Source organism: Salvelinus fontinalis, chromosome 40, assembly GCF_029448725.1.
Source record: "Salvelinus fontinalis isolate EN_2023a chromosome 40, ASM2944872v1, whole genome shotgun sequence".
Lineage (NCBI taxonomy): Eukaryota > Metazoa > Chordata > Actinopteri > Salmoniformes > Salmonidae > Salvelinus > Salvelinus fontinalis.
The window spans coordinates 4392431-4418277 of record NC_074704.1 but is presented as its reverse complement, the minus strand read 5'-3'; the positions used below and the strand labels follow the sequence as shown (position 1 = coordinate 4418277).

General features: G+C 42.8%; 1 protein-coding gene and 1 pseudogene across 1 annotated transcript in view; one reads left to right on the top strand and one right to left on the bottom strand.

The window, feature by feature from the left end:
• The window catches only part of LOC129839882 (zinc finger protein ZFP2-like), a 274220-nt gene that overhangs the window by 192804 nt on the left and 55569 nt on the right, over positions 1-25847 (bottom strand). The window lies entirely within an intron of this gene.
• LOC129839761 (zinc finger protein 883-like) overlaps positions 8926-25847 on the top strand; it is a 51518-nt pseudogene continuing 34596 nt past the window's right edge.

Below are 25847 nucleotides of genomic sequence, written 5' to 3'. Positions count from 1 at the left end.
CTCGCTAGCAACCTAGTAACATTGTATAACATATTAACTTGGGTCAGGCCTGAAGCTCGCTAGCAACCTAGTAATATTGTATAACATATTAACTTGGGTCTGGCCTGAAGCTCGCTAGCAACCTAGTAACATTGTATAACATATTAACTTGGGTCAGGCCTGAAGCTCGCTAGCAACCAAGTAATATTGTATAACATATTAACTTGGGTCTGGCCTGAAGCTCGCTAGCAACCTAGTAACATTGTATAACATATTAACTTGGGTCAGGCCTGAAGCTCGCTAGCAACCTAGTAACATTGTATAACATATTAACTTGGGTCTGGCCTGAAGCTCGCTTGCAACCTAGTAACATTGTATAACATAATAACTTGGGTCAGGCCTGAAGCTCGCTAGCAACCTAGTAACATTGTATAACATATTAACTTGGGTCAGGCCTGAAGCTCGCTAGCAACCTAGTAACATTGTATAACATATTAACTTGGGTCAGGCCTGAAGCTCGCTAGCAACCTAGTAACATTGTATAACATATTAACTTGGGTCAGGCCTGAAGCTCGCTAGCAACCTAGTAACATTGTTTAACATATTAACTTGGGTCTGGCCTGAAGCTCGCTAGCAACCTAGTAACATTGTATAACATATTAACTTGGGTCAGGCCTGAAGCTCGCTAGCAACCTAGTAACAGTGTATAACATATTAACTTGGGTCAGGCCTGAAGCTCGCTAGCAACCTAGTAACATTGTATAACATATTAACTTGGGTCTGGCCTGAAGCTCGCTAGCAACCTAGTAACATTGTATAACATATTAACTTGGGTCAGGCCTGAAGCTCGCTAGCAACCTAGTAACATTGTATAACATATTAACTTGGGTCAGGCCTGAAGCTCGCTAGCAACCTAGTAACATTGTAGAACATATTAACTTGGGTCAGGCCTGAAGCTCGCTAGCAACCTAGTAACATTGTATAACATATTAACTTGGGTCTGGCCTGAAGCTCGCTTGCAACCTAGTAACATTGTATAACATAATAACTTGGGTCAGGCCTGAAGCTCGCTAGCAACCTAGTAATATTGTATAACATATTAACTTGGGTCAGGCCTGAAGCTCGCTAGCAACCTAGTAACATTGTATAACATATTAACTTGGGTCTGGCCTGAAGCTCGCTTGCAACCTAGTAACATTGTATAACATAATAACTTGGGTCAGGCCTGAAGCTCGCTAGCAACCTAGTAACATTGTATAACATATTAACTTGGGTCAGGCCTGAAGCTCGCTAGCAACCTAGTAACATTGTATAACATATTAACTTGGGTCAGGCCTGAAGCTCGCTAGCAAACTAGTAACATTGTATAACATATTAACTTGGGTCAGGCCTGAAGCTCGCTAGCAACCTAGTAACATTGTATAACATATTAACTTGGGTCTGGCCTGAAGCTCGCTTGCAACCTAGTAACATTGTATAACATAATAACTTGGGTCAGGCCTGAAGCTCGCTAGCAACCTAGTAATATTGTATAACATATTAACTTGGGTCAGGCCTGAAGCTCGCTAGCAACCTAGTAACATTGTATAACATATTAACTTGGGTCAGGCCTGAAGCTCGCTAGCAACCTAGTAACATTGTATAACATATTAACTTGGGTCAGGCCTGAAGCTCGCTAGCAACCTAGTAACATTGTTTAACATATTAACTTGGGTCTGGCCTGAAGCTCGCTAGCAACCTAGTAACATTGTATAACATATTAACTTGGGTCAGGCCTGAAGCTCGCTAGCAACCTAGTAATATTGTATAACATATTAACTTGGGTCTGGCCTGAAGCTCGCTAGCAACCTAGTAACATTGTATAACATATTAACTTGGGTCAGGCCTGAAGCTCGCTAGCAACCTAGTAATATTGTATAACATATTAACTTGGGTCTGGCCTGAAGCTCGCTAGCAACCTAGTAACATTGTATAACATATTAACTTGGGTCAGGCCTGAAGCTCGCTAGCAACCTAGTAACATTGTATAACATATTAACTTGGGTCAGGCCTGAAGCTCGCTAGCAACCTAGTAACATTGTATAACATATTAACTTGGGTCAGGCCTGAAGCTCGCTAGCAACCTAGTAACATTGTATAACATATTAACTTGGGTCTGGCCTGAAGCTCGCTAGCAACCTAGTAACATTGTATAACATATTAACTTGGGTCAGGCCTGAAGCTCGCTAGCAACCTAGTAACATTGTATAACATATTAACTTGGGTCTGGCCTGAAGCTCGCTTGCAACCTAGTAACATTGTATAACACAATAACTTGGGTCAGGCCTGAAGCTCGCTAGCAACCTAGTAATATTGTATAACATATTAACTTGGGTCAGGCCTGAAGCTCGCTAGCAACCTAGTAACATTGTATAACATATTAACTTGGGTCAGGCCTGAAGCTCGCTAGCAACCTAGTAACATTGTATAACATATTAACTTGGGTCAGGCCTGAAGCTCGCTAGCAACCTAGTAACATTGTTTAACATATTAACTTGGGTCTGGCCTGAAGCTCGCTAGCAACCTAGTAACATTGTATAACATATTAACTTGGGTCAGAACTGAAGCTCGCTAGCAACCTAGTAATATTGTATAACATATTAACTTGGGTCTGGCCTGAAGCTCGCTAGCAACCTAGTAACATTGTATAACATATTAACTTGGGTCAGGCCTGAAGCTCGCTAGCAACCTAGTAATATTGTATAACATATTAACTTGGGTCTGGCCTGAAGCTCGCTAGCAACCTAGTAACATTGTATAACATATTAACTTGGGTCAGGCCTGAAGCTCGCTAGCAACCTAGTAACATTGTATAACATATTAACTTGGGTCAGGCCTGAAGCTCGCTAGCAACCTAGTAACATTGTATAACATATTAACTTGGGTCAGGCCTGAAGCTCGCTAGCAACCTAGTAACATTGTATAACATATTAACTTGGGTCTGGCCTGAAGCTCGCTAGCAACCTAGTAACATTGTATAACATATTAACTTGGGTCAGGCCTGAAGCTCGCTAGCAACCTAGTAACATTGTATAACATATTAACTTGGGTCAGGCCTGAAGCTCGCTAGCAACCTAGTAACATTGTAGAACATATTAACTTGGGTCAGGCCTGAAGCTCGCTAGCAACCTAGTAACATTGTATAACATATTAACTGGGTCAGGCCTGAAGCTCGCTAGCAACCTAGTAACATTGTATAACATATTAACTTGGGTCTGGCCTGAAGCTCGCTAGCAACCTAGTAACATTGTATAACATATTAACTTGGGTCTGGCCTGAAGCTCGCTAGCAACCTAGTAACATTGTATAACATATTAACTTGGGTCAGGCCTGAAGCTCGCTAGCAACCTAGTAACATTGTAGAACATATTAACTTGGGTCAGGCCTGAAGCTCGCTAGCAACCTAGTAACATTGTATAACATATTAACTTGGGTCAGGCCTGAAGCTCGCTAGCAACCTAGTAACATTGTATAACATATTAACTTGGGTCAGGCCTGAAGCTCGCTAGCAACCTAGTAACATTGTATAACATATTAACTTGGGTCAGGCCTGAAGCTCGCTAGCAACCTAGTAACATTGTAGAACATATTAACTTGGGTCAGGCCTGAAGCTCGCTAGCAACCTAGTAACATTGTATAACATAATAACTTGGGTCAGGCCTGAAGCTCGCTAGCAACCTAGTAACATTGTATAACATATTTACTTGGGTCAGGCCTGAAGCTCGCTAGCAACCTAGTAACATTGTATAACATATTAACTTGGGTCAGGCCTGAAGCTCGCTAGCAACCTAGTAACATTGTATAACATATTAACTTGGGTCAGGCCTGAAGCTCGCTAGCAACCTAGTAACATTGTATAACATATTAACTTGGGTCAGGCCTGAAGCTCGCTAGCAACCTAGTAACATTGTATAACATATTAACTTGGGTCAGGCCTGAAGCTCGCTAGCAACCTAGTAACATTGTAGAACATATTAACTTGGGTCAGGCCTGAAGCTCGCTAGCAACCTAGTAACATTGTATAACATATTAACTTGGGTCAGGCCTGAAGCTCGCTAGCAACCTAGTAACATTGTATAACATATTAACTTGGGTCAGGCCTGAAGCTCGCTAGCAACCTAGTAACATTGTATAACATATTAACTTGGGTCAGGCCTGAAGCTCGCTAGCAACCTAGTAACATTGTATAACATATTAACTTGGGTCAGGCCTGAAGCTCGCTAGCAACCTAGTAACATTGTATAACATATTAACTTGGGTCAGGCCTGAAGCTCGCTAGCAACCTAGTAACATTGTAGAACATATTAACTTGGGTCAGGCCTGAAGCTCGCTAGCAACCTAGTAACATTGTATAACATATTAACTTGGGTCAGGCCTGAAGCTCGCTAGCAACCTAGTAACATTGTATAACATATTAACTTGGGTCAGGCCTGAAGCTCGCTAGCAACCTAGTAACATTGTATAACATATTAACTTGGGTCAGGCCTGAAGCTCGCTAGCAACCTAGTAACATTGTATAACATATTAACTTGGGTCAGGCCTGAAGCTCGCTAGCAACCTAGTAACATTGTATAACATATTAACTTGGGTCAGGCCTGAAGCTCGCTAGCAACCTAGTAGCATTGTATAACATATTAACTTGGGTCAGGCCTGAAGCTCGCTAGCAACCTAGTAATATTGTATAACATATTAACTTGGGTCAGGCCTGAAGCTCGCTAGCAACCTAGTAACATTGTAGAACATATTAACTTGGGTCAGGCCTGAAGCTCGCTAGCAACCTAGTAGCATTGTATAACATATTAACTTGGGTCAGGCCTGAAGCTCGCTAGCAACCTAGTAACATTGTATAACATATTAACTTGGGTCAGGCCTGAAGCTCGCTAGCAACCTAGTAGCATTGTATAACATATTAACTTGGGTCTGGCCTGAAGCTCGCTAGCAACCTAGTAACATTGTATAACATATTAACTTGGGTCAGGCCTGAAGCTCGCTAGCAACCTAGTAACATTGTATAACATATTAACTTGGGTCAGGCCTGAAGCTCGCTAGCAACCTAGTAACATTGTATAACATATTAACTTGGGTCAGGCCTGAAGCTCGCTAGCAACCTAGTAGCATTGTATAACATATTAACTTGGGTCAGGCCTGAAGCTCGCTAGCAACCTAGTAATATTGTATAACATATTAACTTGGGTCAGGCCTGAAGCTCGCTAGCAACCTAGTAACATTGTAGAACATATTAACTTGGGTCAGGCCTGAAGCTCGCTAGCAACCTAGTAACATTGTATAACATATTAACTTGGGTCAGGCCTGAAGCTCGCTAGCAACCTAGTAACATTGTATAACATATTAACTTGGGTCAGGCCTGAAGCTCGCTAGCAACCTAGTAACATTGTATAACATATTAACTTGGGTCAGGCCTGAAGCTCGCTAGCAACCTAGTAACATTGTAGAACATATTAACTTGGGTCAGGCCTGAAGCTCGCTAGCAACCTAGTAACATTGTATAACATATTAACTTGGGTCAGGCCTGAAGCTCGCTAGCAACCTAGTAACATTGTATAACATATTAACTTGGGTCAGGCCTGAAGCTCGCTAGCAACCTAGTAACATTGTATAACATATTAACTTGGGTCAGGCCTGAAGCTCGCTAGCAACCTAGTAACATTGTATAACATATTAACTTGGGTCAGGCCTGAAGCTCGCTAGCAACCTAGTAACATTGTATAACATATTAACTTGGGTCAGGCCTGAAGCTCGCTAGCAACCTAGTAACATTGTATAACATATTAACTTGGGTCAGGCCTGAAGCTCGCTAGCAACCTAGTAGCATTGTATAACATATTCTGGGCCCTCCGAGTTTCCCCAGTGAGCTCGGGACAGACAGACAGACACAGCTGTAGGGCCATTTACACAAGGAATAAGAGCTCATCAGGAAGGCCTGTTTTCTGATGCTTCCACTGGATCAGAGCAGGACATGTTTCCCCTCTTCTTTCTGAGTGGTTTTCCAAAGGGAGGGAGAGAGCTGGAAAGATTCTGTAAATACATTAAGGAACTATTGTCATTCTCAATGGATGTAAAAACACACTTTGTTTACTTGCTGTTTTAGGTTTTTGAAAACATTACATTGAGAAGCTCCACAGGTCATTAGTGGTGGTGCGTTAAGCCAATCAGAAATACTATCAGATCCCAGAATGTGAACATGTTTATATGCCTACATTTGCGTGCAGGCCAGGTAGCCGAAATGCCTACTTCTAAGCTCAATCAGGTGCGTGTCCTTACTCAACATTGACAGGATCGTTCCAAACAAAAGACAATGACAACATTTTATTGACAAAACTCTTAAAATGGAATGAAATAAAACCAAAACTTGTTTCTCACAAGTGTTGCCAAGGTCTCTCTGTAAACAATGAGTCCACTCTGACAAAGACAATAATAATTATGAGTATAATAAATATGAGAATAATATATATGAGAATAATAAATATGAGAATACTATATATGAGAATACTATATATGAGAATACTATATATGAATGCATAAACATAAATGACCGTAACCAAACAAACAGATGATAAATGATAGGACTGAACAGAACATGTACTACTGGGGATGTCTAATGGGAAACTGATAGACACTAACAATCAAACACAAACAATTCACACAATTAAGTTATGAAACAATGTGTGTGTGTGTGTGTGTGTGTGTGTGTGTGTGTGTGTTAGTGTGTGTTAGTGTGTGTTAGTGTGTGTTAGTGTGTGTGTGTGTGTGTGTTAGTGTGTGTGTGTGTGTGTGTGTGTGTGTGTGTGTGTGTGTGTGTGTGTGTGTGTGTGTGTGTGTTAGTGTGTGTGTTAGTGTGTGTGTTAGTGTGTGTGTTAGTGTGTGTGTGTTAGTGTGTGTGTGTGTGTGTGTGTGTGTGTGTGTGTGTGTGTGTGTGTGTGTGTGTGTGTGTGTGTGTGTGTGTGTGTGTGTGTGTGTGTGTGTGTGTGTGTGTGTGTGTGTGTGTGTGTGTGTGTGGTAACAGGACCGACAGGTGTTCTCTCCACATAATGAGGTGAAACAAAGAGCGTTGTTGTGGGAAGATACTGTGTCATTGACGTGAGACTTATTTAAGTCTGTGGAACAGACACACATCACCAAAATATAGTGGAACTAAAATATCTCTACTTCTATATATATATAAATATATATATAATATAATATATATAATATATATCTATATAATATACTTCTCTATCTCTCCATTCAGGCTCAGCAAAAAGGATAAGAATTATTTTGGATTGGGTGGATATTTTTTCTTCGGCATACACAAACAGTATAACACACACACACACACACACACACACACACACACACACACACACACACACACACACACACACAGAGAGATAACGTTACGCTAGTATATACAAAAACACACAATGTGATGTGGTTCTTGATCCAGTTCTCATCAGAGGGATAAGAGCCCTGTGCACCACTGACTAAAACTGATTAGGGAGGGAGGGAGGGAGGGAGGGAGGGAGGGAGGGAGGGAGGGTGGTGTAGAGAGGGAGGGAGATTTAGGGAGGGAGTTAGATGGTTTAGAGCGTGAGGGAGAGAGGGAGGGAGGTTTAGAGAGGGAGGGAGGTTTAACGAGGGAGGTTTAGGGAGAGAGGGAGATTTAGAAAGAGAGATTTAGAAAGGGAGATTTAGAAAGGCGGCGAGGTTTAGAGAGGGAGGGAGTGAGGTTTAGGGAGGGAAGTTTAGAGAGGGTGGGAGGTTTAGAGAAGGAGGGAGATTTAGGGAGGGAGGGAGATTTAGAGAGGGAGGCCATCCGTATTCTCTGATACAGAGTAGAAGAAATGGTTCCTTCTATCAATGCAAGTCGTCCAGGTTCTGAGGCAGCAAAACACCCCCAAACCATCACACTACCACCACCACCATGCTTGACCATTGACATGAGGTTCTGACTGTTGAATGCAGTGTTTGTTGTTCTCCAGGCATAATGGGACCCATGTCATCCAGAAGAGTGGACTCCAGGCATAATGGGACCCATGTCGTCCAGAAGAATGGACTCCAGGCGTAATGGGACCCATGTCGTCCAGAAGAGTGGACTCCAGGCGTAATGGGACCCATGTCGTCCAGAAGAGTGGACTCCAGGCGTAATGGGACCCATGTCGTCCAGAAGAGTGGACTCCAGGCGTAATGGGACCCATGTCGTCCAGAAGAGTGGACTCCAGGCGTAATGGGACCCATGTCGTCCAGAAGAGTGGACTCCAGGCGTAATGGGACCCATGTCGTCCAGAAGAGTGGACTCCAGGCGTAATGGGACCCATGTCGTCCAGAAGAGTGGACTCCAGGCGTAATGGGACCCATGTCGTCCAGAAGAGTGGACTCCAGGCGTAATGGGACCCATGTCGTCCAGAAGAGTGGACTCCAGGCATAATGGGATCCATGTCGTCCAGAAGAGTGGACTCCAGGCATAATGGGACCCATGTCGTCCAGAAGAGTGGACTCCAGGCATAATGGGACCCATGTCGTCCAGAAGAGTGGACTCCAGGCCATAATGGGACCCATGTCGTCCAGAAGAGTGGACTCCAGGCCATAATGGGACCCATGTCGTCCAGAAGAGTGGACTCCAGGCCATAATGGGACCCATGTCGTCCAGAAGAGTGGACTCCAGGCATAATGGGACCCATGTCGTCCAGAAGAGTGGACTCCAGGCGTAATGGGACCCATGTCGTCCAGAAGAGTGGACTCCAGGCATAATGGGACCCATGTCGTCCAGAAGAGTGGACTCCAGGCATAATGGGACTCATGTCGTCCAGAAGAGTGGACTCCAGGCATAATGGGACCCATGTCGTCCAGAAGAGTGGACTCCAGGCATAATTGGACCCATGTCGTCCAGAAGAGTGGACTCCAGGCATAATGGGACTCATGTCGTCCAGAAGAGTGGACTCCAGGCATAATGGGACCCATGTCGTCCAGAAGAGTGGACTCCAGGCCATACGTCTGAGCTGAAGCTGGGACTTGCAGCAAGAAAATGATCCAAAACACACAATCAACTCGACATGAAGAGGGCTAAAAAGCAACACATTTAAAGGGTTTGGAGTCAAAATCCAGACCTAAATCCCAATGGAGGTGTTGAGGACTTGAAACAAGCGGTTCGTGCTTGAAAACCTACACATGTCGACGAGTTACAGAAGTTCTGCATGGAAGAGTTCCTTCACAGAGATGTAAAGGGAATGATCAACAACTACAGGAAGTGTTTGGTTGAAGTCATTGCAGCTAAAGGTTACTATAATACTCCATCTGGGTACATGCTGTATATAATACTCCATCTGGGTACATGCTGTATATAATACTCCATCTGGATACATGCTGTATATAATACTCCATCTGGATACATGCTGTATATAATACTCCATCTATGTACATGCTGTATATAATACTCCATCTGGATACATGCTGTATATAATACTCCATCTATGTACATGCTGTATATAATACTCCATCTGGATACATGCTGTATATAATACTCCATCTATGTACATGCTGTATATAATACTCCATCTATGTACATGCTGTATATAATACTCCATCTATGTACATGCTGTATATAATACTCCATCTATGTACATGCTGTATATAATACTCCATCTATGTACATGCTGTATATAATACTCCATCTATGTACATGCTGTATATAATACTCCATCTATGTACATGCTGTATATAATACTCCATCTATGTACATGCTGTATATAATACTCCATCTATGTACATGCTGTATATAATACTCCATCTATGTACATGCTGTAATTATACAGCATCAAGGGGCCTGGGGCTTTTGTTGTTAATTGCTCCTCCCTCTCAGACAGTATGGTGCAGCTGGCCCTGATAGGGGGTAGAGGGTGTGAGGTTAACTACCATTTCAGATGTGATATGATCCGTCTGGATGTGTGTCAGCTATACACAGTTCCTCTGATAATATCTCTTCACATCTCGGTCGGTCGGTCGGTCGGTTGTAGTCCTCTGAACACTATAATGCTCCTGTCTCAACAGTGTTGTAGTCCTCTGAACACTATAATGCTCCTGTCTCAACAGTGTTGTCTCTGAACACTATAATGCTCCTGTCTCAACAGTGTTGTCTCTGAACACCATAATGCTCCTGTCTCAACAGTGTTGTCTCTGAACACCATAATGCTCCTGTCTCAACAGTGTTGTAGTCTTCTGAACACTATAATGCTCCTGTCTCAACAGTGATGTAGTCCTCTGAACACTATAATGCTCCTGTCTCAACAGTGATGTAGTCCTCTGAACACTATAATGCTCCTGTCTCAACAGTGTTGTAGTCCTCTGAACACTATAATGCTCCTGTCTCAACAGTGTTGTCTCTGAACACCATAATGCTCCTGTCTCAACAGTGTTGTAGTCCCTTGAACACCATAATGCTCCTGTCTCAACAGTGTAGTCCTCTGAACACTATAATGCTCCTGTCTCAACAGTGTTGTAGTCCTCTGAACACCATAATGCTCCTGTCTCAACAGTGTAGTCCTCTGAACACTAAAATGCTCCTGTCTCAACAGTGTTGTCTCTGAACACCATAATGCTCCTGTCTCAACAGTGTTGTCTCTGAACACTATAATGCTCCTGTCTCAAGTGTTGTCCTCTGAACACCATAATGCTCCTGTCTCAACAGTGTTGTAGTCCTCTGAACACTATAATGCTCCTGTCTCAACAGTGTTGTCTCTGAACACCATAATGCTCCTGTCTCAACAGTGTTGTCTCTGAACACTATAATGCTCCTGTCTCAAGTGTTGTCCTCTGAACACCATAATGCTCCTGTCTCAACAGTGTTGTCTCTGAACACTATAATGCTCCTGTCTCAACAGTGTTGTAGTCCTCTGAACACTATAATGCTCCTGTCTCAACAGTGTTGTCTCTGAACACCATAATGCTCCTGTCTCAACAGTGTTGTAGTCCCCTGAACACCATAATGCTCCTGTCTCAACAGTGTAGTCCTCTGAACACTATAATGCTCCTGTCTCAACAGTGTTGTCTCTGAACACCATAATGCTCCTGTCTCAACAGTGTCGTCTCTGAACACTATAATGCTCCTGTCTCAAGTGTTGTCCTCTGAGCACTATAATGCTCCTGTCTCAAGTTTTGTCCTCTGAACACTATAATGCTCCTGTCTCAACAGTGTTGTAGTCCTCTGAACACTATAATGCTCCTGTCTCAACAGTGTTGTAGTCCTCTGAACTCTATAATGCTCCTGTCTCAACAGTGTTGTAGTCCTCTGAACACTATAATGCTCCTGTCTCAACAGTGTTGTCTCTGAACACTATAATGCTCCTGTCTCAACAGTGTTGTAGTCCTCTGAACACTATAATGCTCCTGTCTCAACAGTGTTGTAGTCCTCTGAACACCATAATGCTCCTGTCTCAACAGTGTTGTCCTCTGAACACTATAATGCTCCTGTCTCAACAGTGGTGTAGTCCTCTGAACACCATAATGCTCCTGTCTCAACAGTGTTGTAATCCTCTGAACACTATAATGCTCCTGTCTCAACAGTGTTGTAGTCCTCTGAACACTATAATGCTCCTGTCTCAACAGTGTAGTCCTCTGAACACTATAATGCTCCTGTCTCAACAGTGTTGTAGTCCTCTGAACACTATAATGCTCCTGTCTCAACAGTGTAGTCCTCTGAACACTATAATGCTCCTGTCCCAACAGTGTAGTCCTCTGAACACTATAATGCTCCTGTCTCAACAGTGATGTCTCTGAACACCATAATGCTCCTGTCTCAACAGTGTTGTCCTCTGAACACTATAATGCTCCTGTCTCAACAGTGATGTCTCTGAACACTATAATGCTCCTGTCTCAACAGTGTAGTCCTTTGAACACTATAATGCTCCTGTCTCAACAGTGATGTCTCTGAACACTATAATGCTCCTGTCTCAACAGTGATGTCTCTGAACACTATAATGCTCCTGTCTCAACAGTGTTGTAGTCCTCTGAACACCATAATGCTCCTGTCTCAACAGTGTTGTAGTCCTCTGAACACCATAATGCTCCTGTCTCAACAGTGTTGTCTCTGAACACCATAATGCTCCTGTCTCAACAGTGATGTCTCTGAACACCATAATGCTCCTGTCTCAACAGTGTTGTAGTCCTCTGAACACCATAATGCTCCTGTCTCAACAGTGTTGTAGTCCTCTGAACACCATAATGCTCCTGTCTCAACAGTGTTGTAGTCCTCTGAACACCATAATGCTCCTATCTCAACAGTGTTGTAGTCCTCTGAACACCATAATGCTCCTGTCTCAACAGTGTTGTAGTCCTCTGAACACTATAATGCTCCTGTCTCAACAGTGTTGTAGTCCTCTGAACACCATAATGCTCCTGTCTCAACAGTGTTGTAGTCCTCTGAACACCATAATGCTCCTGTCTCAACAGTGTTGTAGTCCTCTGAACACCATAATGCTCCTGTCTCAACAGTGTTGTAGTCCTCTGAACACTATAATGCTCCTGTCTCAACAGTGTTGTAGTCCTCTGAACACCATAATGCTCCTGTCTCAACAGTGTTGTAGTCCTCTGAACACTATAATGCTCCTGTCTCAACAGTGTTGTAGTCCTCTGAACACCATAATGCTCCTGTCTCAACAGTGTTGTAGTCCTCTGAACACCATAATGCTCCTGTCTCAACAGTGTTGTAGTCCCCTGAACACCATAATGCTCCTGTCTCAACAGTGATGTCTTTGAACACCATAATGCTCCTGTCTCAACAGTGTTGTCCTCTGAACACTATAATGCTCCTGTCTCAACAGTGTTGTAGTCCCCTGAACACCATAATGCTCCTGTCTCAACAGTGTTGTCTCTGAACACCATAATGCTCCTGTCTCAACAGTGTTGTAGTCCTCTGAACACCATAATGCTCCTGTCTCAACAGTGATGTCTCTGAACACTATAATGCTCCTGTCTCAACAGTGTTGTAGTCCTCTGAACACCATAATGCTCCTGTCTCAACAGTGTTGTAGTCCTCTGAACACTATAATGCTCCTGTCTCAACAGTGTTGTAGTCCTCTGAACACCATAATGCTCCTGTCTCAACAGTGTTGTAGTCCTCTGAACACCATAATGCTCCTGTCTCAACAGTGTTGTAGTCCTCTGAACACCATAATGCTCCTGTCTCAACAGTGTTGTAGTCCTCTGAACACCATAATGCTCCTGTCTCAACAGTGTTGTAGTCCTCTGAACACCATAATGCTCCTGTCTCAACAGTGTTGTCCTCTGAACACTATAATGCTCCTGTCTCAACAGTGTTGTAGTCCTCTGAACACCATAATGCTCCTGTCTCAACAGTGTTGTAGTCCTCTGAACACCATAATGCTCCTGTCTCAACAGTGTTGTCTCTGAACACCATAATGCTCCTGTCTCAACAGTGTTGTAGTCCTCTGAACACCATAATGCTCCTGTCTCAACAGTGTTGTAGTCCTCTGAACACCATAATGCTCCTGTCTCAACAGTGTTGTAGTCCCCTGAACACCATAATGCTCCTGTCTCAACAGTGATGTCTCTGAACACCATAATGCTCCTGTCTCAACAGTGTTGTAGTCCTCTGAACACTATAATGCTCCTGTCTCAACAGTGTTGTAGTCCTCTGAACACCATAATGCTCCTGTCTCAACAGTGTTGTAGTCCTCTGAACACCATAATGCTCCTGTCTCAACAGTGTTGTAGTCCTCTGAACACCATAATGCTCCTGTCTCAACAGTGTTGTAGTCCTCTGAACACCATAATGCTCCTGTCTCAACAGTGTTGTAGTCCTCTGAACACCATAATGCTCCTGTCTCAACAGTGTTGTAGTCCTCTGAACATCATAATGCTCCTGTCTCAACAGTGTTGTCCTCTGAACACTATAATGCTCCTGTCTCAACAGTGTTGTAGTCCTCTGAACACCATAATGCTCCTGTCTCAACAGTGTTGTCCTCTGAACACTATAATGCTCCTGTCTCAACAGTGTTGTAGTCCTCTGAACACCATAATGCTCCTGTCTCAACAGTGTTGTAGTCCTCTGAACACTATAATGCTCCTGTCTCAACAGTGTTGTCGTCCTCTGAACACCATAATGCTCCTGTCTCAACAGTGTTGTAGTCCTCTGAACACCATAATGCTCCTGTCTCAACAGTGTTGTAGTCCTCTGAACACTATAATGCTCCTGTCTCAACAGTGTTGTAGTCCTCTGAACACTATAATGCTCCTGTCTCAACAGTGTTGTAGTCCTCTGAACACCATAATGCTCCTGTCTCAACAGTGTTGTAGTCCTCTGAACACTATAATGCTCCTGTCTCAACAGTGTTGTAGTCCTCTGAACACTATAATGCTCCTGTCTCAACAGTGTTGTAGTCCTCTGAACACTATAATGCTCCTGTCTCAACAGTGTTGTCTCTGAACACCATAATGCTCCTGTCTCAACAGTGTTGTAGTCCTCTGAACACCATAATGCTCCTGTCTCAACAGTGTTGTAGTCCTCTGAACACCATAATGCTCCTGTCTCAACAGTGTTGTAGTCCTCTGAACACCATAATGCTCCTGTCTCAACAGTGTTGTCCTCTGAACACTATAATGCTCCTGTCTCAACAGTGTTGTCTCTGAACACTATAATGCTCCTGTCTCAACAGTGTTGTAGTCCTCTGAACACTATAATGCTCCTGTCTCAACAGTGTTGTAGTCCTCTGAACACCATAATGCTCCTGTCTCAACAGTGTTGTAGTCCTCTGAACACCATAATGCTCCTGTCTCAACAGTGTTGTCCTCTGAACACCATAATGCTCCTGTCTCAACAGTGTTGTAGTCCTCTGAACACTATAATGCTCCTGTCTCAACAGTGTTGTAGTCCTCTGAACACCATAATGCTCCTGTCTCAACAGTGTTGTAGTCCTCTGAACACCATAATGCTCCTGTCTAAACAGTGTTGTAGTCCTCTGAACACCATAATGCTCCTGTCTCAACAGTGTTGTAGTCCTCTGAACACCATAATGCTCCTGTCTCAACAGTGTTGTAGTCCTCTGAACACCATAATGCTCCTGTCTCAACAGTGTTGTAGTCCTCTGAACACTATAATGCTCCTGTCTCAACAGTGTTGTAGTCCTCTGAACACCATAATGCTCCTGTCTCAACAGTGTTGTCTCTGAACACCATAATGCTCCTCTCTCAACAGTGTTGTAGTCCTCTGAACACTATAATGCTCCTGTCTCAACAGTGTTGTAGTCCTCTGAACACCATAATGCTCCTGTCTCAACAGTGTTGTAGTCCTCTGAACACTATAATGCTCCTGTCTCAACAGTGTTGTAGTCCTCTGAATACCATAATGCTCCTGTCTCAACAGTGTTGTAGTCCTCTGAACACCATAATGCTCCTGTCTCAACAGTGTTGTAGTCATCTGAACACTATAATGCTCCTGTCTCAACAGTGTTGTCTCTGAACACCATAATGCTCCTGTCTCAACAGTGTTGTCTCTGAACACTATAATGCTCCTGTCTCAACAGTGTAGTCCTCTGAACACTATAATGCTCCTGTCTCAACAGTGTTGTAGTCCTCTGAACACCATAATGCTCCTGTCTCAACAGTGTTGTCTCTGAACACCATAATGCTCCTGTCTCAACAGTGTTGTAGTCATCTGAACACCATAATGCTCCTGTCTCAACAGTGTTGTAGTCCTCTGAACACCATAATGCTCTGAACAGAACAATGGAAGGAGAAGAAACATAAGGTTGGGATCCTAAATAATGTTCTCCTCTTCTCTGTTTCAGGGAAACGTACAGGGTGTTGTCTCCCCCTTTTCACAACTGTCTTGGTGTGTTTGGACCATGATAGTTTACATTTACATTTAAGTCATTTAGCAGACGCTCTTATCCAGAGCGACTTACAAATTGGTGCGTTCACCTTAAGATATCCAGTGGAACAGCCACTTTACAAACAGTGCATCTAACTCTTAAGGGGGGGGGGGGGTTAGAAGGATTACTTTATCCTATCCTAGGTATTCCTTTGTTGGTAATGTGGACACCAAGCAACTTGAAACGCTCGACCCGCACCACTTAAGCCCCGTCGATGTTAATGGGGGCCTGTTCGGCCCTCCTTTTCCTATAGTCCACGATCAGCACCTTTGTCTTACTCACATTGAGGGAAACGTACAAGTGTAGCTACATGAAGGTATTACAATATCAACCAACCAACCAGTTAGCAACCTTAGGACATTCATGGTGTGTTGTAGCGTGTGTGTGTGTGTGTGTGTGTGTGTGTGTGTGTGTGTGTGTGTGTGTGTGTGTGTGTGTGTGTGTGTGTGTGTGTGTGTGTGTGTGTGTGTGTGTGTGTGTGTGTGTGTGCTTGTTGACATGTGCAAGTGTGTGTGTTTCTGTGTCCTGGCAAACGGAGGAGAGGGGCTTTGCTATATTCATTCCCCCAAATCTGTATCCCTCATTCCCTAAAATCTCTCTCTCCACTCATCTCTCTCTCTATTTCTCTCTCTCTGTCTCTCTCTATTTCTCTCTCTCTCTCTCTCTCTCTCTCTCTCTCTCTCTCTCTCTCTCTCGCTCTCTCTCATTCTTTCTCTCCACTCATCTCTCTCTCTCTCTCTCTCTCTCTCTCACTCTTTCTCTCCACTCATCTCCCTCTCTCTCTCTCTCTCCACTCATCTCCCTCTCTCTCGCTCTCTTTCTCCACTCATCTCTTTCTCATTCTTTCTCTCGTTCTCTATCTTTCATTCCCCCTCATCTTTCGCTCTCATTTTATCTCTCATTCCCTCATTGCATCCAAACATCCTCCCTCCAAATCCTTAGCCTCTTAACTGCCTCCCTCTCCCCCTCCCTCCCTCTCTCCCTCCCCCTCCTCCCTCCTCCTCCTCCCTCCCTCCCTCGCTCCCTCCCTCCTGACTAGAGGGCATGACAGGACAGAACAGAACATGTGAAGAGAGGACTTTAATTAAACATGATAAACAGGAAAGAGAACCTACAGAGTAGAGGGGGAGCTCCGTTTCATCTTCTATACACTATATACACAACAGTATGTGGACACCCCTTCAGATGAGTAGATTTGGCTATTTCAGCCACACTCGTTGCTGACGGGTGTATAAAATCAAGCACAGAGCCATGCAATCTCAATAGACAAACATTGGCAGTAGAATGGCCCGTACTGAAGAGCTCAGTGACTTTCAACGTGGCATCGTCATAGGATGCCACCTTTTCAACAGGTCAGTTCATCAATGTTCTGCCCTGTTAGAGCTGCCCCGGTCAACTGTTGTTATTGTGACGTGGAAACGTCTAGGAGCAACAACGGCTCAGCCGAGAAGTGGTAGGCCACACAAGCTCACAGAACGGCACTGCCGAGTGCTGAAGCCTACTTGATTGTAATAGCGTTCACTGTTGCCTCTGGTGTCCAATTTCAAAGTCTTGAGTGACCTGGCTGTGTGTGTGTGTGTGTGTGTGTGTGTGTGTGTGTGTGTGTGTGTGTGTGTGTGTGTGTGTGTGTGTGTGTGTGTGTGTGTGTGTGTGTGTGTGTGTGTGTGTGTGTGTGTGTGTGTGTGTGTGTGTTGTCAGCTGTATTAGTTGGTCTCTGTCTTCTGCCAAGCTTTCAGCTCCACCATCATAATAAACAACACAGCTAATACTGATACTGCTGAGCAGTCTGTCTGTTACTATGTCTCTCTCTGTCTACCTACACACTCTAGCTACAGCAGTATTTACACACAGAGAGAGAGAGAGAGAGAGAGAGAGAGAGAGAGAGAGAGAGAGAGAGAGAGGGAGAGAGAGAGAGAGAGCGAGAGAGAGAGAGAGAGCAAGAGAGAGAGAGAGAGAGAGAGAAAGTGAGAGAGAGAGAGAGAGAGAGAGAGAGAGAGAGAAGAGAGAGAGAGAGAGAGAGAGAGAGAGATGAGTGGAGAGAGAGAGAGAGAGAGAGAGAGAGAGAGAGAGAGAGAGAGAGAGAGATGAGTGGAGAGAGAGAGAGAGAGAGAGAGAGAGAGAGAGAGAGAGAGAGAGAGAGAGAGAGATGAGTGGAGAGAGAGAGAGAGAGAGAGAGAGAGAGAGAGAGAGAGAGATGAGTGGAGAGAGAGAGTGAGAGATGAGTGGAGAGAGAGAGAGAGAGAGAGAGAGAGAGAGAGAGAGAGAGAGAGAGAGAGAGAGAGAGAGAGAGAGAGAGAGAGTGAGAGATGAGTGGAGAGAGAGAGAGAGAGAGAGCGAGGAGAGAGAGAGAGAGAGAGAGAGAGCGAGAGAGAGAGAGAGAGAGAGAGAGAGAGATGAGTGGAGAGAGAGAGAGAGAGAGAGAGAGAGAGAGAGAGAGAGAGAGAGAGAGAGAGAGAGAGAGAGAGAGAGATGAGTGGAGAGAGAGAGTGAGAGATGAGTGGAGAGAGAGAGAGAGAGAGAGAGAGCCGAGCGCGAGCAGAGCGAGCGAGAGCGCTGAGAGAGAGGAGAAAGAGTGTTAACAGCAACTTGGGGAAAATTCTCTGCAGTATTGTAAATAGCAGACTACCTCATTTCCTTGACGAACACAACGTCCTGAGCAGAAGCCAGATTGGATTTCTTAAAAATTATCGTACAACAGACCACATTTACACCCTCCACACTCTAATTGATAAACAAGTTAACCAAAACAAAGGCAAAATCTACTCGTGTTTTGTAGATTTCAAGAAAGCATTTGATTCAATTTGGCACGAAGGTCTTTTTTATAAACTAATAGAAAGTGGTATTGGAGGGAAAACATATGATTTTATTAAATCAATGTACACTAAAAACAAATGTGCGGTTAAAATTGGCAACAAGCAAACAGACTTCTTCCCTCAGGGGCGAGGGGTGAAACAGGGCTGCCCAATAAGTCCAACATTATTTAACATCTACATTAATGAATTGGCAAAAACATTAGAAGAATCGGCAGCACCTGGTATCACCCTACACAACACTGAAATCAAGTGTCTGCTGTACGCAGATGACCTGGTGCTGCTGTCTCCCACTAAAGAGGGATTACAGCAGCACCTAGATCGTCTTCACAGGTTCTGTCAGACCTGGGCTCTGATCAATAACCTAAAAAAAACAAATATAATGATATTCCAAAAAAGGTCCGGAAATAAGGATGACAAATATAAATTCTATTTGGACACAGTTCTATTAGAACACACCAAAAACTACACGTATCTAGAACTAAATATCAGCAACACAGGTAGCTTTCACATGGCTGTGAATGAGCTGAGAGACAAAGCAAGAAGAGCATTTTATGCCATTAAAAGGAACACCAAAATCGAAATTCAATTAGAATCTGGCTCAAAATGTTTCAATCAGTTATAGAACCAATTGCTCTATATGGCAGTGAAGTATGGGGTCCACTCTCTAATAATGCATTTACCAAATGGGACAAACATCCAATTGAAATATTGCATACAGAGTTTTGCAAGACTGTATTGCAAGTACAAAGAAAAACTCCAAATAACGCATGTAGGGCAGAATTGGGCCAATACCCCCTCCCCATTCGAATAGAAAAAAGAGCCATCAAATTTTACAACCATCTAAAAACAAGTGACCCTAAAACATTCCATCACACAGCTCTACAATGTCAAGAGATGAAACCAGAGAAGAGTCCCCTCAGCCAGCTGGTTCTGAGGCTCAGTTCACTAACCCAAACCAACCCCATAGAGCCTCGGGACAGCCCTCAGAAAATCTGGCCCAACCAAATCATCACAAAACAAAAATAAAAATATATCACCTATTGGAAAGACACCACAAAAAATCAATGTAAACTTCAATGCTATTTGGCTCTAAACAGACAGTACATGGTGGCAGACTATCTGAACACTGTGACTGATAGAAAACTGAGGAAAACATTGACTAGGTACAGACTCAGTGAGCACAGTCTGGCTATAGAGACCGGTCATCACAGACAAACCTGGCTGCCCAGAGAGGACAGGCTGTGCTCACTCTGCTCCAGGGGAGAGGTAGAGACAGAGGTGCATTTCCTACTACACTGTGACAAATACTCAGACCTAAGAGCATAATTCTTTCCCAAAATTATAATTCAATACAAAGAATTTCAAACTATAAAAGATGAAGAAAAAATGTAATATTTATTGGGTGAAAAGCCAAAATGTGCAGTTTTTGCAGCCAAATATGTGTCCTCCTGCCACAACCTGAGGGACAGCCAGTGAAAAGTGCAAAGTAATGTTGATAATATTTCCCATATAGCTTAGTTTTGTTTTGTCTTTCATACCAGGTCATATGTCTTCTCAAGTCATATTGACACTGGTCTACTACTGTTGCTTTAATTTATTGTTGTTCTGATTAATATTGTTGTTGTTAATGGTAATCCCATGTCCACTACTACTATTATTATTGTTATATTTTGTATATATATACATACATATTAGATTTTTATTTTTAGATATGTATACTTTGACAATGTAAGTAATAATGAACTTGCCATGTCAATAAAGTCAATGGAATTGAATTGAATTGAGAGAGAGAGATGAGTGGAGAGAGAGAGAGACACTCTGACAGAAACACTCTGATAGAAACACTCTGACAGAAACACTCTGACAGAAACACTCTGATAGAAACACTCTGATAGAAACACTGATAGAAACACTCTGATAGAAACACTCTGATAGAAACACTCTGATAGAAACATAGAAACACTCCGATAGAAACACTCTGACAGAAACACTCTGATAGTAACACTCTGATAGAAACACTCCGATAGAAACACTCTGACAGAAACACTCTGATAGAAACACTCTGGTAGAAACACTCTGATAGAAACACTGATAGAAACACTGATAGAAACACTCTGATAGAAACACTCTGATAGAAACATAGAAACACTCTGATAGAAACACTCTGATAGAAACACTCTGATAGAAACACTCTGATAGAAACACTCTGATAGAAACACTCTGATAGAAACACTCTGATAGAAACACTCTGATAGAAACACTCTGATAGAAACACTCTGATAGAAACACTCTGGATAGAAACACTCTGGATAGAAACACTCTGATAGAAACACTCTGGATAGAAACACTCTGATAGAAACATAGAAACACTCTGATAGAAACACACTGATAGAAACACTCTGATAGAAACACTCTGATAGAAACACTCTGACAGAAACACTCTGATAGAAACATAGAAACACTGATAGAAACACACTGACAGTAACACTCTGATAGAAACACTGATAGAAACACTCTGATAGAAACACTCTGATAGAAACACTCTGATAGAAACACTCTGATAGAAACACTCTGATAGAAACATAGTAACACTCTGATAGAAACACTCTGACAGAAACACTCTGATAGAAACATAGAAACACTCTGATAGAAACACTGATAGAAACACTCTGATAGAAACACTCTGATAGAAACACTGATAGAAACACTCTGATAGAAACACTGATAGAAACACTCTGATAGAAACACTGATAGAAACACTCTGACAGAAACACTCTGATAGAAACACTCTGATAGAAACACTCTGATAGAAACACTCTGATAGAAACACTCTGATAGAAAAATAGAAACACTCTGGTAGAAACACTCTGATAGAAACATAGAAACACTCTAATAGAAACACTCTGATAGAAACACTCTGATAGAAACATAGAAACACTCTGATAGAAACACTGATAGAAACACTCTGATAGAAACACTCTGATAGAAACATAGAAACACTCTGATAGAAACACTCTGATAGAAACACTCTGATAGAAACACTCTGATAGAAACACTCTGATAGAAACACTCTGATAGAAACACTCTGATAGAAACACTCTGATAGAAACACTCTGATAGAAACACTCTGGATAGAAACACTTTGATAGAAACACTCTGATAGAAACACTCTGATAGAAACACTCTGATAGAAACACTCTGATAGAAACATAGAAACACTCTGATAGAAACACTCTGATAGAAACACTCTGATAGAAACACTCTGATAGAAACATAGAAACACTCTGACAGAAACACTCTGACAGAAACACTCTGGTAGAAACACTCTGGTAGAAACACTCTGACAGAAACACTCTGACAGAAACACTCTGATAGAAACACTCTGATAGAAACACTCTGACAGAAACACTCGGACAGAAACACTCGGACAGAAACACTCTGATAGAAACACTCTGACAGAAACACTCTGATAGAAACACTCTGATAGAAACACTCTGATAGAAACACTCTGATAGAAACACTCTGATAGAAACACTCTGATAGAAACACTCTGGTAGAAACACTCTGGTAGAAACACTCTGATAGAAACACTCTGATAGAAACACTCTGGATAGAAACACTCTGATAGAAACACTCTGATAGAAACACTCCGACAGTAACACTCTGATAGAAACACTCTGATAGAAACACTCTGATAGAAACACTCTGATAGAAACACTCTGATAGAAACACTCTGATAGAAACACTCTGATAGAAACACTCTGATAGAAACACTCTGATAGAAACACTCTGATAGAAACACTCCGATAGAAACACTCCGATAGAAACACTCCGATAGAAATACTCCGACAGTAACACTCCGATAGAAACACTCTGACAGAAACACTCTGACAGAAACACTCTGATAGAAACACTCTGGATAGAAACACTCTGATAGAAACACTCTGATAGAAACACTCTGATAGAAACACTCTGATAGAAACACTCTGATAGAAACACTCTGATAGAAACACTCTGATAGAAACACTCTGATAGAAACACTCTGATAGAAACACTCTGATAGAAACACTCTGGATAGAAACACTCTGGATAGAAACACTCTGATAGAAACACTCTGGATAGAAACACTCTGATAGAAACATAGAAACACTCTGATAGAAACACACTGATAGAAACACTCTGATAGAAACACTCTGATAGAAACACTCTGACAGAAACACTCTGATAGAAACATAGAAACACTGATAGAAACACACTGACAGTAACACTCTGATAGAAACACTGATAGAAACACTCTGATAGAAACACTCTGATAGAAACACTCTGATAGAAACACTCTGATAGAAACACTCTGATAGAAACATAGTAACACTCTGATAGAAACACTCTGACAGAAACACTCTGATAGAAACATAGAAACACTCTGATAGAAACACTGATAGAAACACTCTGATAGAAACACTCTGATAGAAACACTGATAGAAACACTCTGATAGAAACACTGATAGAAACACTCTGATAGAAACACTGATAGAAACACTCTGACAGAAACACTCTGATAGAAACACTCTGATAGAAACACTCTGATAGAAACACTCTGATAGAAACACTCTGATAGAAAAATAGAAACACTCTGGTAGAAACACTCTGATAGAAACATAGAAACACTCTAATAGAAACACTCTGATAGAAACACTCTGATAGAAACATAGAAACACTCTGATAGAAACACTGATAGAAACACTCTGATAGAAACACTCTGATAGAAACATAGAAACACTCTGATAGAAACACTCTGATAGAAACACTCTGATAGAAACACTCTGATAGAAACACTCTGATAGAAACACTCTGATAGAAACACTCTGATAGAAACACTCTGATAGAAACACTCTGATAGAAACACTCTGGATAGAAACACTTTGATAGAAACACTCTGATAGAAACACTCTGATAGAAACACTCTGATAGAAACACTCTGATAGAAACATAGAAACACTCTGATAGAAACATAGAAACACTCTGATAGAAACACTCTGATAGAAACACTCTGATAGAAACACTCTGATAGAAACATAGAAACACTCTGACAGAAACACTCTGACAGAAACACTCTGGTAGAAACACTCTGGTAGAAACACTCTGACAGAAACACTCTGACAGAAACACTCTGATAGAAACACTCTGATAGAAACACTCTGATAGAAACACTCGGACAGAAACACTCGGACAGAAACACTCGGACAGAAACACTCTGATAGAAACACTCTGACAGAAACACTCTGATAGAAACACTCTGATAGAAACACTCTGATAGAAACACTCTGATAGAAACACTCTGATAGAAACACTCTGATAGAAACACTCTGGTAGAAACACTCTGGTAGAAACACTCTGATAGAAACACTCTGATAGAAACACTCCGATAGAAACACTCCGATAGAAACACTCCGATAGAAATACTCCGACAGTAACACTCCGATAGAAACACTCTGACAGAAACACTCTGACAGAAACACTCTGATAGAAACACTCTGGATAGAAACACTCTGATAGAAACACTCTGATAGAAACACTCTGATAGAAACACTCTGATAGAAACACTCTGATAGAAACACTCTGATAGAAACACTCTGATAGAAACACTCTGGATAGAAACACTCTGATAGAAACACTCTGATAGAAACACTCTGATAGAAACACTCTGATAGAAACACTCCGATAGAAACACTCTGACAGAAACACTCTGATAGAAACACTGACAGAAACACTCTGATAGAAAACACTGTGGATAGAACATACATCAACATAGCAAGCAGATCGATGACCCATCGATGACGTCGTCCCCACAGTGACCATACGTACATACCCCAACCAGAATCCATGGATTACAGGCAACATCCGCACTGAGCTAAAGGCTAGAGCTGCCGCTTTCAAGGAGCGGGACACTAATCCGGAAGCTTATAAGAAATCCCGCTATGCCCGCCGACGAACTATCAAACAGGCAAAGCATCAAAACAGGACTAAGATCAAATCGTACTACACCGGCTCTGACGCTCGTCGGATGTGGCAGGACATGCAAACTATTACAGACTACAAAGGGAAGCACAAGAACACTAAGGTAACCTGCCTAAATGACTACCAACCCGTAGCACTCACGCCTGGAGCCATGAAATGCTTTGAAAGGCTGGTCATGGCTCACAACACCATTATCCCAGAAACCCTAGACCCACTCCAATTGACATACTGCCCTAACAGAGCCACAGATGATGAAATCTCTATTGCACTCCACACTGCCCTTTCCCACCTGGACCAAAGGAACACCTATGTGAGAATGCTATTCATTGACTTCAGCTCAGTGTTCAACACCATAGTGCCCTCAAAGCTCATCACTAAGCTAAGGACCCTGGGACTAAATACCTCCCTCTGCAACTGGATCGTGGACTTCCTGACGGGCCGCCCCCAGGTGGTAAGGGTAGGTAACAACTCATATGCCACGCTGATCCTCAACACTCCTCAGGGGTGCCTGCTCAGTTCCCTCCTGTACTCCCTGTTCACTCATGACTGCACAGCCTTGGCACGACTCCAACACCATCATTAAGTTTGCAGGCGACAAAACAGTGGTAGGCCTGATCACCGACAACGACGAGACAGCCTATAGGGAGGAGGTCAGAGACCTGACCTTGTGGTGCCAGGACAACAACCTCTCCCTCATCATGATCAAGACAAAGGAGATGTTTGTGGACTACAGGAAAAAGAGGACCGAGCGCGCCCCCATTCTCATCGACGGGGCTGTAGTGGAGCAGGTTGAGAGCTTCAAGTTCCTTGGCGTCCACATCACCAACAAACTAACATGGTCCAACACACCAAGACAGTTGTGAAGAGAGCACAACAAAACCTATTCCCCCTCAGGAGACTGAAAATATATGGCATGGGTCCCCAGATCCTCAAAATGTTCTACAGCTGTACCATCGAGAGCATCCTGACTGGTTGCATCACTGTCTGGTATGGCAATTGCTCGGCCTCCGACCGCAAGGCACTACAGAGGGTAATACGAACGGCCCAGTACATCACCGGGGCAAAGCTTCCTGCCATCCAGGACCTCTATACCATGCAGTGTCAGAGGAAGGCCCTA